General features: G+C 41.4%; 1 protein-coding gene across 6 annotated transcripts in view; it reads left to right on the plus strand.

The window, feature by feature from the left end:
• BICRA (BRD4 interacting chromatin remodeling complex associated protein) overlaps positions 1-15,058 on the plus strand; it is a 113,832-nt gene that overhangs the window by 20,655 nt on the left and 78,119 nt on the right. The gene's annotated exons all lie outside the window — the stretch shown is intronic.

The raw sequence follows: 15,058 nt of genomic DNA on the forward strand, positions 1-15,058 counted from the left end.
TCGGATGGCCTTCTCTCTGTCCCATCAGCCAGGACAGCTAGACTGGTGGGGATGAGGGAGAGGGCCTTTTCTGTGGTGGCCCCCACTCTGTGGAACTCCCTCCCTAGGGAACTTCGCTATGCCCCCTCTTTAATGAGCTTCCGTCGTGCATTAAAAACGTGGTTGTTCAGGCAGGCATTTGGGGTGGGTTAGGGTATTTTAGAAAATGTTTTTATTGTAGAATTTTATTGTTTTAAACTGTTTTACTGTACGCTGTACATCGCCCAGAGTGGCTGGGTGACCAGCCAGATGGGCGATTAATAAATTTAATCATCATCATCATCTAGGACTGCAGTGGCCAGACTGCAAAAAATCATAAACATACACCAAAAAGGGAAAAAAAGGAATGAACACCCCGACTGCTATCACAAGCCGGTATATGCTAATGTCCCATCGGAGAGTTCTGCTGTAATAAAAAAATAGCTAACAGCCTGTTGAACCGAAATATGAGTCTGAAAAGTCCGAATCAAACTGAATGTAGGGCAGAAAGAATCTCATATTGGCGGAATGATGGTAGAAATAACAGTAAGACTTACCCTCCTGGCTCCCACATGCTGAATGGGGCTTAGCGACCGCCTCTTGAATTCCCCACCACTGCAGACAAGCAAGGGGGCGGTGTCTGATCATCGCTAGCTCAAGAAGCCTGGCCCGGACTAGATAAAGTAAATGGAACTTCCTCTTTTGCCACACCAGTAGTTTTACTGCATGCATTGATTAGCATAGAGCCTTATGATAAACGCGTTCAGTTTTTTACAAAAAATTAAAAACGGGACAAAATTGACATTTATATTAAAACGACAGGACAGTTGGGAAATATTAAAAAAAAAAACAGTACTGTCCCGTTTAAAATGGTATGTATGGTCAGCCTGTGTATTTGTATCCTGCTTTTCAGACAATTATTTCCCAAAGCAGCTCACATCAATTCTTTCCCTCACATATGAACAACTTAATCTTCAGCATACCCAAGTCCTATGTATGTACTCAGTATTACTGTGCAACAGGGGTCCTCAACATAGCACCCACAGGCATCTTCAATGGCACCCACATAGCTCCTCACCCCCTGCCCCTTTCAAAAAACATTTTCTAAAACATCTTTTTAAAAGGTTAGGGCACCAGGTTCTCCTTCCTGTTCCTGCTGCTGATCAGCTGTTCAGTGGGCAGGAAGAGAAAGGGGAAGAGTGGAGAAAAAGAGCTAGGCTAGAGGCTAGGAGGGGAGAGCAATAATGAGGCTAGAGGCTGGGAGTTTAGAGAAATAGCAAGATAAAGGGAACAGTGGGAGAGAGAGAGACTAGGGGCTAAGAAGGGAGAGAAAAGGGATAGGGAAGGCAGAGAAATATTGAGGAAAGGGGTTGAGGAGAGAAATAGCAAGGCTAAAGGCTGGGAGTTGGGAGAGAGAGAGCACACAAAGGAAAAAGGTCTGTGTGGACAGAACAACATTGGGTGGGCCAGGAAGCAACTCTTTCCATTTCCCCTTCCCTCTAGCCTCCATCTTTCTCTCCCCCTACCACTCCTGACTAGCCAGGCCCCCACAGCAGCCATTATATGACTAGCCACATCCTCCACGGAAGCTATTTTGTAGTGGTGCCCACAGCAGTTTCTCAAATTCCCAAATGTGCCTATGGGTCCAAAAAGGTTGGCAACCCCTGCTCTGCAATCTAGTCTGTATACAGGGGATAGTTTTTAAGAGTTGAAAGTAGCTTGGGAGAGGTTTTGCTCCCTGTGGCGTATATATATATGCTTATTTTGTCCCGCTGTCATATGTGGTCATACAGGTTTTGAAACAAAGCAAAAAAATCGCCAGACCTGTTTATCAGATGGGATAATGGGGTGAGTGTGCACACCATGAGCTGTGGTCCCTGTTTTAAGCCACCTTTGTCTTCAACCATTTTTATCCATATCGCACATGTAAAGAATAATTTAATTTGCAGAATTTATTCTGAATGCAAAACTGTAACATTTATAAGCAAGTTCTGTGACAGAAGGAGAGGTGAAGCCATTGTAGCATGGTACTAGGGATCAGGAATGGAACAAGGAACTATGCTGGAGATAATAGCCCCTTCCTCCAGACCTTTTATGCAGCACCATCAAGTTACATGGTGGGTTTTTTTATGCTGTAAAAGTCTGGTTCTGGCCCCTAGGAGTTTACAATCCACAATTTGGCCATGGGTCAAGAACAGAAGAGAGAATGGATGGGAAAGTTGAGGTTAAAAGGGGTGAACATGAGCAAATACGGTTACACTTATTTAGACTTTGTTACAGTCACACAACACATAATTAATTTATAGAATTTACTGCCACAAGATGAGATGATGGCAGCTAGTTTACTAGAACCCCAAGATCCATCCAGCACAAAGGACGTATGCTTAGAATGAAAGAATTCTGAGCCCAATAATTTGTTTTTGAGTACAAGAAATGAATGGAGCTCACAGTCCTTCTGTATACAAGCCCACTCCTGGTTACCCCCCGTTTTCTTCATTTCAGCAGTGTAATTTGGGGGGGTCATTTTGTTACTGCTATTGTTAAACAATTGGGAGTCAGAAATCCTTGCTGATCTACTGCAAAACATCCAGAGATCTATCAGTAGATTTAGATCTACCTTTTGCCCACCCCTGTGCTACTGAGTATAAGTTGCTGGGGAGCAATAGTGGGAGAAGGCTCTTGCCTTCTGCAAGCCCTGCTTATGGGCTTCCTGGAGACATTGGCCAGCCACTGTGGGTAACAGGATACTAGATGGACCTTTGATCTGGCGGGGTTTTTCCTATGGGCAGAGGTGAAGAGTAGGAGTTAAGCAGAGGCTTCAAGACAGAACTTTGCTAATTCCACCTGTATGTTCTCAGTGGTCGTAAGCACTTGAAAGTTCTGTAAAATGAACCCTAGATTTCCCTCATTCCCATGTGTTAGATCTCATTTGGACATTTCCAGCCCAGGTAGTGTAAGGAGGTGCTTGGAATGGATACAGCTCCCCCTGTATGGTGGAGGGTCATGGATTTAGGGAGTTGTATTACTTAAGAGAAATGGTTAAGATCTGCTGAACCTTAAGATAAATTCATTACTGTTTGTCTTGCACTGGATTATGAGGATGTTTCTAGTTTGATAGCCAGCTCAAGTTAGGCTTGTATAATTTGATTACATTACAAGTTTGTGACAGAAGCAGACTAGCTCATGTGGCATGTTTTATTGAAATAGCTAACCCTGGTGGAGTAGACAAACTTTAGAATTGCATGGAACCCCTCCTAATCTGCTTCCTCTGTGCTGCAGTTTCAGTGCAGCTTCTGTTCTGTGCTCCCCACAAAATCACCACATACCATTGCTCTTTTGAAACCGATTAAGACCTGGAAAACATTCACAAGCAGCACTTTAAAAATCCTAGGCCCCTGATTGCTCAGGTGTCTAGGAAATTTATGCTAGTTCCTAGGAGTATGAAATGTTTATTCAGTCCTACGCATTGCTCACTCCTAGTAAACTTTGATGCTAACTACTAGGAATTTTTTGCTCTGTGGGATGAAGGCCTCACTTTTCTTCAGTTCCCACAATAAACACAACCAAGGCATATAAAACGTCATGGTCTGTTGTGCCTTTCTGTACACGGGAGAAATTAATCCTTCTATTTGTATGCATACCTGTTTGCTTGAATATCACAAGAGTGAAGAACTTATTCTTGAATTAACCCTAACAAACTCTTATCACAGTTTGCTTGTGTAAGCAGAACTGAACATTTGTATGCTTTGTCATGAATGGGTGCTTGAAAAGCACAGAAGGGAACTGTAAATAATTATTTTAATACAGCTTAATTTTTCATTAACCGGTATGACACATACAAAACCACTGGATTTTTTTGTGGGGGTGGGATATAGATTCTGTACCTGGCATTTGTAGACAGAAGTTTACACTACATAGTATAACAATATTGCTGATGATCATCATTTAATATTTTTAAGTGCTTAGGAAGTACTAGACACAAGTTTAAAAGGACAGGCCCTGACTGCAGGATTGCAATCTGAAATCACATGCCTGGGGAGCCATGTAAAGGATAAGAGCATTTCCTATGTTTCTTTGTAAACAGGACTTCATAGTGGATCGTGTGTCCTCTGAGCAACAAGCGAATGTCATCTTCTGCTGTCTCCTATTTTTTGTATCAGATGTTGCATGGGCAGCAAATTTTCACACACTTCTCACATCCTATCCTGCTTGTATGAGAATGTAAACAGTGGAAAGGAAACTTGAAGCCATCTGAAAATGCAGTTTCCTGCCATTTTTCCTCTTTCCTTCTTTCCGTACTAGGGTGCCTGCAAGCCCTGCAGCAGAGTTCAATAAGTGTGTGCATTATTTTCAAATATAGATATATTTTTCTGTACACTTGTCTGTTCGACAAACAGGCCTGTCCAGCAGCTCTGTGGGCTGTCCATTTGCTTCTCTACTTGTGTTCTTCCCTCCACCCCCTGGTTGCCATGGAACAGTTGGAGCAAACAAAGTGTGATACCAAATTAAAAGTGACAACGGAAGAAGTTGCAAAGGGGTAGATGGAATGGGCAGGGAGAGCCTGAACTGGCCCATACTTCTGTTTTCTAAATGTTCTTTATGCAGCTCCACCTGACAGTCCCTAAGGGTTTGTACATTAATCTTTATCCATTTTATAAATTCTGTCTTGTGGCTGCTTATAAGTTTAAAGTAGTAACATTGAATTGGGGCTCTTCATATGTCCTAAATTGCCTCCAAGTGGTTTCTTCTCAACAGAGAATCTGCAGGTATCTAAACAAGCCTGTAACATGGAAGCAGGTAGGCAACCCCGTATAGCAACCTTCCCTAACCTTGTGCCCTCCAGATTTGTTGGACTGCAACTCCCAGTAGCTGATGTAGTGGACAGAACATTGGACTTGGACCAGTCCCCACTCAGGATGGCCTTGGTCATGATCTCCCAGCCTAACCTACCTCAAGATTGTGTGGATAAACATTAAGGAAAACCCATGTATACCAGCCTGCACCTCTTGGGATGTGATACAAATATTTAAACGTGCGTAAGAGCATGGCTTACCAAGAGTATCTCTTTATATACCAGTTGTTGGGGATCACTATCTGTAGGGTGCTGTTGCACTGATGTCCTGCTTGTGGACTTCCCATGGGCATTTATTTATTTATTTCTATACCGCCCAATAGCTGACGCTCTCTGGGCGGGTCACAAAAATTAAAACCAAAGAGCACACAGTAAAACAATACAAAAGATATAAAACATTAAAACCACAGTATGCATACATTACTAAAATTTATTTTTAGAGTGGTCTGCAGCTGCATGGATGAAGAAATGTATGTTACTTCTATTCTGGATTAAAGTATATAATCTTCACGCTAAAATGTGTAATGGAATAACAATTGAAATTGGCAGGCGTGTCAAGATATTGGAAAACATCCAAAATTATAAGCATCCTTCTTGGCTTACAAGTTCACTGTCCTTCAAGGCTTACCAGTAAACACATCTGAATCTAAAACAAAAATAGATTGATTTTACAAACTGGTCCTGAGAAATGTAGCAAGTTCATATTGTACTTCATTTTGAGGTCACTTACTACAGGATATATAAACACTAACCCACAATTTTCATTAATGTGCAAAATTCAATATTTTTCTCCACTGAATGACAGTAGCCACTAACATCCCCTGTAGTGTGGGAAAAACCTACAGATTTTAACTGCAACATTACCATAAGTATAATAAGAAAGCCACTGAGGAGCCGCACAATTAGAAGGGAATAGATCGTTAGATCCTGAAGGATTCCTGACTTCTTGGGTGGGGGGGTGGGGGTTCCTGTTGTTCTGATTAGCAGTCCTGTCAAAAGTCTTGGTCAATCCCTGCAACAGGAAAATAGCTTGAGCAGGTGATATGATTGCTCCTAAACACTTGTTTGCCAAAGCCCATGCTCCTTGTTCCTCTGAGGAGCTGGGAACAGAAAGCAGTTGGGAAGACAGCTAGAGCAATGGTGGTGGAAAACTTGTGTCAAATCTAGCTGGACACAGGCTAGAAACCATTTTGAGATCTGCTTTGTGGCTATGATGTTGAAGAAATGTTCCTTCTCTTCCACCACTGCGTTGGCGCTGTGTTTCTAGCAGATCTGTTCAGGTGGTTAAAGACATTTTGGCCCATGAGGAGTGGAGGAAAAGCCTTTGGTGGCTTACCATGACCAGTTGCGCAAGACAGTTTGCTGGTAAAGTTGCATGCGTCTATTCCAACTTAGAATATAAGAGTAGGTTTTATTAATGTGCCCTTCATTTTTGCTTGGCCTATTTTAATGGATATTTCAGCTTCTTTGGCCTGAGAGTGTAGACAGGATACTTGGAAGTATGAGGCCGATCATACTCTCTGGCCCTTCGTGGCTGACTAAGGCAGCCAGAATAGGTATGACCAGCAGAGTGATGGAGATGTTGAATGCTTTCTTGAGAGAGGGATTCCTTCAAGGGGGATTCCTCCTCGAGGAACTCACAGGTGAGATGTGGGACCTCTGTGGCCTGGATTATTTCCGTGATGTTTCATATACCTTCTCTGTTAGGTGTCATGCAGGTTTCAGACCACACCTAGGAATGTTGGAACAAACAAATATGTAATGGCTGATAAAATATAACATTTGTTTGTTTATTTGTGATATTTGTATACCATTGAATATAATAAAATCCATCAGCAGGTCACAATAAATATTAAATACGTTTAAATATAAAGTCCAGTAGTTTAGATTTGTCTCAAATCCTAGGTGAAACACAAAGCTTCCTTGGGAAGCAGAAAAGTAGAGAGAAACATAGCAGTTTTTAGATTATTGAAGATGAAGATTAATCTTAGTTTTTTAAAAAAGACAGTAGAAGCCAAATTGGGTGGTGTTATTGGCTGGAAGAAAGGAACCCCTCAAAGAATAAAGTTCTATCTTCTATGGTAGAGATTACTCTGATTGTACAATCCTGTTCATGAACAGCTAAATTAGGTGTTTTCCAAATTACACATAAAGTAAGCCATGATGGTCCGCAAGAAAAATGCCAAAAATGCCATAGTCAGGCAATACCTTTATTAAGATCAAACAAATATGCACAAAAAAGTAAGTACTGTTAAAATCTTTTTGTTTTAGCGCACTTCTGCCTTGTTTTAATTTCCCTCCCTCTTCTATGTCTTTATTATTTAGCTACTGACTCTTAGTTGTCTATCTTTTTCTTCTATTTGTTTTTATTGATTCTGTTATTTTAATTGATCTTTGGGTTGTGTTTGGAGACCTGCTAAGGCTGAAAGGCGGTATATAAATATTTTAGTGTATAAGGTTTATCTGGAGAAAATCATAGTTACTACCAATTTTGATCAAGCCTTCAGTTGAACACATCAGCCATTATATTTTTAGTCTGGCTCATCAAACAGAAAAGCTGGCTATCAGCATTTATTTACAAGAAAAAGAATTCAAAATATTCTGTAGACTTATTCCCAGCTCTTCAGGGAGAACGGGATGAGTGCAGGTTCTGCCACAAGCTCAGCAGGATCCAAGGTATTGTGTGTCTGAAGCAGAAAATCAAATGGTGCCCCCCACTGGTGGTAAAAATACAATAAACAAATAATGGACAACTTGCCGCCCTTCAATAGTACCCCCAAATTTGTTCTATGAGGCAAGAAGCTGTCTCAGCCTGACTAATGGATACATAAGCAGGGGTGAAATGGTGCCATGAGAAAATACTTTAACTTCTGTATGATAAAAACAATGGTCAGTCTTGCTTGCTTATTCCCCCTCACACAAATTCTAATTAAAAGTCTTTCTTTTTGCAGTTTATAGCATGCAGTGTAGCTGCTTGAGAGGGAGATGTTGCTTCCTGGTTGTAGGGAGAAGAAAAGGTCCTCCCCTCTATCATGACAGCATCTGTCTCTTGCAGCCTAAGTAACTTGCTCTTGCCTCTTTACATGTTGCAATAAATATTGGGAGTAAGGTTGCTCACTAGCATGTCTCCAGGTCTGGGATTTTAACACATTTTGAAACCTAGATCTACTTATCTGTTGTCCTTGGTACTCTTTATTTGAAAGATCAGTGTGTGTAATGCAAAGGCTGAAAATGAATGCATTTTTTATTTTTTATTTTTGAATTAACAGATAATAATGTGTACAGTAATGAAATCAGGCACAGAAGCTCCCCTGCTGGGCCAGTTGTGTAGAGTGTGTCTGTGTCTGTGTGTAAGGACTCCTATGAGGTGTAAGTTAGGCCAGACTTGCCAACTCTTGTCTCTTCAGCCTCATATATATGACCCTTTTTGGTAGAAATTGTAACAGAGGCATCATTAACTCTGTAACTAGGGTCCAAGAATTATAGTAATTGGAGGGCATGAATAGCTATCATGGCACAACTTATCTAGGAACGAAAGTGTTCAAGTACCACCAGGGGAAAAGGAATATTTTTATGCACACAGCCAGTTAACACTGAGGTTATATCAGCTTTGATTAGTGGCAGCCAAGACTTCATATTCCTCAACCTCTGTTCCTGCTGAGGTCAGACCTGGCCACGGTGACACATGCCTTGGTTATATCTAGATTGCAATGGACTCTACATGGAGCTTCCTTTGAAGATCCTTTGGAAATGTGGCAGCAAAGTCATTAGTGGGCCTTCACTCACAGGATCATATCATAACTGCCCTGCAAGTTGCTGCAACAGCTGCACTAGTTATCTGTTTCCAAACACAATTCAAAGCATTGGAGACTATCTTTAAAGCCCTAAATGGCTTGAGTCCAGGGCCCACCCTCTTCCATTCCAGCCTGGTCACACCCTAAGACAGCTTTCTAGATGTTTTGGTCTATAAAGCTGCCTGCAGCTTGTGGCCTTCTAGATGTTTTGGTCTACAACTCCCATCATCCCTCACCCTTGGCTATGCTGACTAGAGTTGATGAGAGTTGTAGGCCAAAAGGGCTGGAGGGTCACCAGTGACCCACCCCTGCCCTGAGATCTGGTGAAGATGTCCTCTATGTCCCAATTATGATGGGGACCAGAAAATGGGCGTTTTTAGTGGTAGCACCCAAATTATGGAATTCTTAGCCCTGAGATTGCTCAATTGGCCCCCTCTCTTGTCTTCCACCAGATGGTAAAACTTCTTTTATGCTGGTAGGCCTTCCTTTTACTGGGTAGATAATTTCCTATTCAGTGTATTTGCTTATCCTCTCTGTCGTTGTTTGTATTGTTAATTTTATAGAATGTTGTCGTATCTCATAATTTGGCTTTGTAAGCCACTTACAGTGGTAAGCACTAGAAGGGTGAGATATAAATCCTTATATAAATAAAAATAAATAGTATAATAGGTGGCGTATGATTGATGAGATTTGCTACTGAGCGTAGGGTGGAGTTAGAGCTTTTATTCTCTTGGAGCCTGCATGTGGCTCTTCTAAACCAGAAGGAATGGAATGAATTTAGCACTGCAAGTAAGGGGAGGAAAGGGAACTTGCAAGCAGCACTCATTTGCTATCATGTTTTGGAGGACTGTTTGAACACAACCTTCGATTTCATTAGGGTGCATGTATGTGTACTCCAAAGTGGCAGGGAAATTAAGATTTTAAATTTAGAAATCTTGATTGATTTCAGTAGCGTATGCTGGCAAGCAACTCTACAGAAGCAGTGTGTCCTCACTGTTTGACCATTATCCTGTTACAACATATTGCTAAATTTTCATTTAAAATGTATGTACGCTCATGGCATAGTCAATTAGAACAAAATAATTTGGTGAGGAATTATTGACAGAAGTGCAAAGCATTAAAAAATATCACATTAACAAAGGGAAAAAAGCAGGGTCTGAGCCTATAAGTTATCGGATTTATTTTGGATGTGTTTTTTTCTTTTTGTACAATGCAGGCATTTTAAAGCATTTTTGTCTGTCTTTTGGATCTTGTTTGGAAACATGGCTACGCAGGCATATTTCTGCACGAATCCCTCTTTATAAAACCCTGTCCATCGCTATTTTGCTCCCACCTGCATGCGCGCGCATGCACACACATGCACACACAGCTGAAGGAAAGAGGTAGTATCCCTGCTGGTCATACATTGAAATGGAGATTTTCTGGATTCCCTGTAGAATTCTTGCAGACTTCACAAATCCCTTCCTGCAGGGAGATTGTAATTTTCAGCTGTACTACAGTATGCTTTGTTGTTTATTGTGCAAGTTCTCCACATACACACAGCCTCTTTTTTTCTTAATAGAAAATCTGTGTATTGTGACTGTAGGGAGAAGACACTTAAGAGGGTACGGGACTACTTCCTTCCAAGTGCGCATGTGTGTGGTAATTGCCATTGTGGTTTTGTACATGTGCCTTTTAGAAAGCTAAGCTTTGTAGAGAGCTTTGGTATTCCCTCCCCCAGTGTTGCTGCAGTAATCTCAGGCCTCCTGTTTTGCCTTTCACTGAGCTGTGACGTCTGTGAATTTGCCAAAAGGAGCAAAATGTCTAAACAGAAAGCATTGTCAAAGGGTGCCGCTGTCTAGAAATTTTAATAGTTAACTTAAATTCATTATCTTTTCTTCCCTGCACACCTACCCACCCAAGGCCCAGCATATATTGCTGTTGATCTGCCTTTCTATCCTAGAACCATATCCTCATGTAAGCTAATATGTTTTTTCTTGTCTCAGCAGAGCTCTCTGTAAATAAGGCCTTGGAAGAAGCTGCTACTGCAGTCGCTATTGTTATTGAGGTTTTCCAGGGGTCATGGTGATAATTTGGCCATCAACTCTGGAGGCCAACACACACACCCCTTACCGAAAGGAGAAAATAATTTTAAGCATTGTGGTTTGGATTATTTTTCCACAGATCCTTTTGTTTACTGTGGTCTCAAGAGGTTAGTGATAAAATTATGGCTGATATCAATAGAAAAAATCCAGCACTCTCTAGAAGTCACGTTGCTACTTTCAGTCAGAAACCAATGCAGGCATTGTCAGGTGAGTTTTCATAAAGCCAGGATTGAGGAGGACAGAAATTATGGTTATAGTTGTTCTGCAATAATAGTTGTCTTTATTCACTAGTAAAATTTCCATCATTGTGATGGTCTGTGGACTGAGGGAAGCTGTGGGGAGGCATTACAAACGGAGGTAGAGGAGCACATTTTATGTCCGCTTCCATGGTCTGGCACTTTATATTTTCCCATAGAAGTAAATTCATATTGGTGAAAGTAAAGGAGTGTCTTGGGGACGCTTGGGGTGAGAGCTAACCCTGCATCCATACTTGATGATCACATATTATAGGAGAGAGCAGGTTTTACACCTCTTCAAGGGTCTTGGTAATTGAAACTCCTTTACTTTGAACTGTAGAACTTTGCAGGGACCATTGAGAATTGGTCCCGTTCCTAATTGCATAGCCCTATCTCTTTGTCTCCCTAGCCAGCCTTCCCCAACCTGGTGCTCTCCAGATGTTTGGACTACAACTCCCAGCATTTCTGACCATTGGTCATGACTGGAGCTGATGGGAGTAGTAATCCAAAACAGCTGAAGGTCACCAGGTTGAGGAAGGCTCCCCTAACCTCTCTCTCTCTTAATTCTCAAGTGAAACAAAGAAAATGTTGGGAACTGCATAATGTATGTAGATAATTGTAGCATTTTTAATGCATGGAGAAAGTAGAACAATCTTCATGACCAGAGGAACTTTCCAATTATTCCTAGTTTTAGAGTGGAGAAAATGAAGCTCAGAGAGAGCAGCTTGCCCAAGCCATTCAGTGACTCCAAGGATAAGGTGGGATTTCCATGCGGGCATCCGGCCGTATGGTCACATGAGCTGCTTTTTAAAAAAAGCTTTACCTGTATTGATGGTGTAATACACAGGGGGCATGTGAAACCAAATATAAAGAGAATATCCATAACAATAATAATATTAAACAAGGTTAATGAGGGTGTCAGAAGGAAGGAGATTTAAAGCAAAAACACAATATCAATGGCATCCTCAGCTTTAAACCTATTTTCCTGTGGCTCTAGCTTTCTTTATACCTTAGTTGCAGGGTGGGGGGTAGTTTCTCAGTGGTTTGCCCAATACATGACAAAGATTTCCCCCATTAAGAACAGAAAGTCATTAAACAAAGCCCCCATTGATTTCAGTGGAGTCTCCTTCCACTTCATGTTTACATCTAGAATGTTAAAGAGCCCAATCACACTTCCCTTGCAGAAAAGTTTTTATTGAACCCTGAGGCAATCTCAGATTTTTTTTATCAGCCCACACTAATGAGCATAACGGAGACCAGAGTAGAGAGGAATGAGGGAATTGGGTTTGAGGGTTGGGGGTAGGGGCTTATTTAGCCATGATATCCTTGGTAAGAAAGGTGCCTACTGAATATATATTGTGTTATATATTGTGGTTTTAATGTTCTATATATTTTAAATTGTTTTATTGTGTGCTGTTTGGTTTTAATTTTTGTGAACCGCCCAGAGAGTTTTGGCTATTGGGCGGTATAGAAATGAAATCAATAAATCAATAGCTACCATGGTTGAGCATTAATTTAAATAGTAGGTAGTAGGATGATGATATAGTAGTGAGCCCCATTTGGTCTAATATTTTCTGTATGTGGGTGAAGACCCATATTAATAAATTAAACGCAATCCCTCAATCTCACCAGTGCACAGGTACCCTTGTGGGGACAAGTAAACAAGACTGGAGATCAGACCTTGAATGGAGAAATAATGTTGAGAATTTTTAAATGTCACAAATTCAAGTGTAAATTATAGGTGTAAATTACCTTACCAATGCCAGCATGTTGGTGTTATCATGAATACTGCTTGACGACACAGTGGTCACTGCACTGATTTTACATGCATTTAATCTTTAACATAATTGTCAAAGGCTGTACCTTTTGCATTTCATTTACCTCTGAACTAATTGCTTACAATTTCTCCTCCCTTCAACCATGTGTATATATACCTGCCAAATTTAGAAAATACTTCATGCATCTGGTGAAGATTCTAATCCACAAAAGCTTATGCCATAATAAATTTGTTAGTCTTTAAGGTGCCTCAAGACTCTGACCTGGTTCGCATGATCATGGCAGGTGAAACAAGCTACCGTGGGTGCCTGCCGGATTTCCCTATTTACCCACACTGGCACGGCTTGCCATGTTGTCTGAACCTGGGTGACATGGCTTGTTTGGGGTGGACAGCAACCGTCAAATGACCAAGCAACAGCCCATAGGTTATTTGAAGGTTGCTGCCCATCCCAAAGAAGCCATGCCGCCTGGGGCTGGACAACACTGCAGTCTTCACCAGTGTGGGAAATTAGAGAAATCTGGCCAGCACACGCAGCAGCTGCAACAAGCCATGATGGCTTGTTTCAGCCACTATGACCTTTCAAACCAGGCTTCTTTGTTTTTGCTGCAACAGGCTAACAGAATTTCCCCTCTGGAATGTATAATTTTAGTGGAGTTTCTCTGTGTTATAGTTCAACTTGGCCAAAGGGATGAATAGTTTAGATGCCAAATCACGATTCTTTCGTGATTCTTGTTTATATAATAACCTTAATTGTTCCTCACAGAAGAAAGTTTATTTGTGCATTGGGTACGTTTAAATCTACAGATCAATGATACATGTTGCAGAAAACTCATTTTGTTTAGGATTGGGTATTTAACCATTCTCCTCTGGCTTGCTGGCATAAGGGAGTCTTCTTTCTTTGGGTGTTTCAAAACAGACAGTGGGGAACTCAAATGCATGTGTTCCTGAAATTAGGACAGCATATAAATCAGGCCATAGAGTGCCTTACCGGAATCATGCAAGCAGTCTCCAATCCAAGCACTGACTAGACAGAGACTTGCTTAGTTGTAACAATATAACAGTACACTATCATGTGACCATTTTGGTCATCATATGACAATTTCAGACTATTTTGTTGTCCTGTTGCAGCAAGACCCTTTTGGGGGGGCTTTATGGAATGCTTATTTGACAGTACTGATTGGTCATGACTACAATCACGTCACTGACTGAGTGGTAGTCAGATGATCAGTTCCCCTCTGTCAAGGGCAGGGCTGTGGATGGACATACCTAAACCGTGTGTGTGTGTGCGCGCGCACACGCGCTTCAACCCAGGATCCCTTATGTCAGTTTCTTGAGCCAGAGAGAGGGTTTGAAGTGGGGACTTAACCTGGAGTCTGAAGGGCAGTAAACATGAAGTTGACCAGCTGGCAGAAGGCCAGGCACTTCAAATTTATGCCAGGCTTGGTCTATCCAGAGGCTTCATACTGCTTGCCAGTTTCATGTTGCACAATCCTTCTGTGCCTCAAAAGGGCTCTTGGGCCTGTTCACACCTAGATCCAGGTAGCTCAGTAGGCTAGGTCTTAGCCTCAAGCCATAATGTTCTAAAGTTCAAGCCTCAGAGTCCATGACACCAACTGTGCTTGTGGATTCATCACTATTCTGGTTGCAGCCACAAATGTTTCTTTCTCAGTACAAACCATTTCTGTAGGGGTTGTAGTTGGAGATCATAAACACTGATCTCTCTGCAGAAGCTAAAGATGAAGGTGTCCCTAACCAACTGTTGCAGATTGCCTTGGTGTCTAAAATAACAGGCTGACATGTTACTACAAAGTTCCCACATGAAAGGCTTGCCTTGGCAAACTAGCATGGATGGTGCTTGGCCAGGAAACTAAAGAGTTTAGAAGACGTTCTGTAATAATACTGAGTCATCAGGAGTTTTTTTTTGGGGGGGGGGGATGCACGCATGCATGTGTGTGGTTTCTAATGGTATTTGTTTAAGAATCTACCAGTAAAGCTGTCATACTTGGTACTAACATCCGTCTTTATTGGCTAAATTGGCTGTCCTTTTCAGCAGTAAATGTGTTTATATACTAAGCGTAGCTGTGTTTCAACACCTGTTGCAGATTTGGCCCCAGTACTTTATTTCTTAGAAAAGATGCACATTTATAGTGTTATGAGAGCAATCACACATGCTGAGAGACACACCTGTTCTTTTATGGTACTTAAAGCAATTGCATCCTGTAGCAATAGGCAATATAAAAATTCCATTTGTACAGAGTCTGGACAGATGGTTGATATAGAAGACACCCCAATACATA

The sequence above is a fragment of the Heloderma suspectum genome, chromosome 10 (assembly GCF_057233095.1).
Source record: "Heloderma suspectum isolate Gila_16-S chromosome 10, 16-S_ref, whole genome shotgun sequence".
Lineage (NCBI taxonomy): Eukaryota > Metazoa > Chordata > Lepidosauria > Squamata > Helodermatidae > Heloderma > Heloderma suspectum.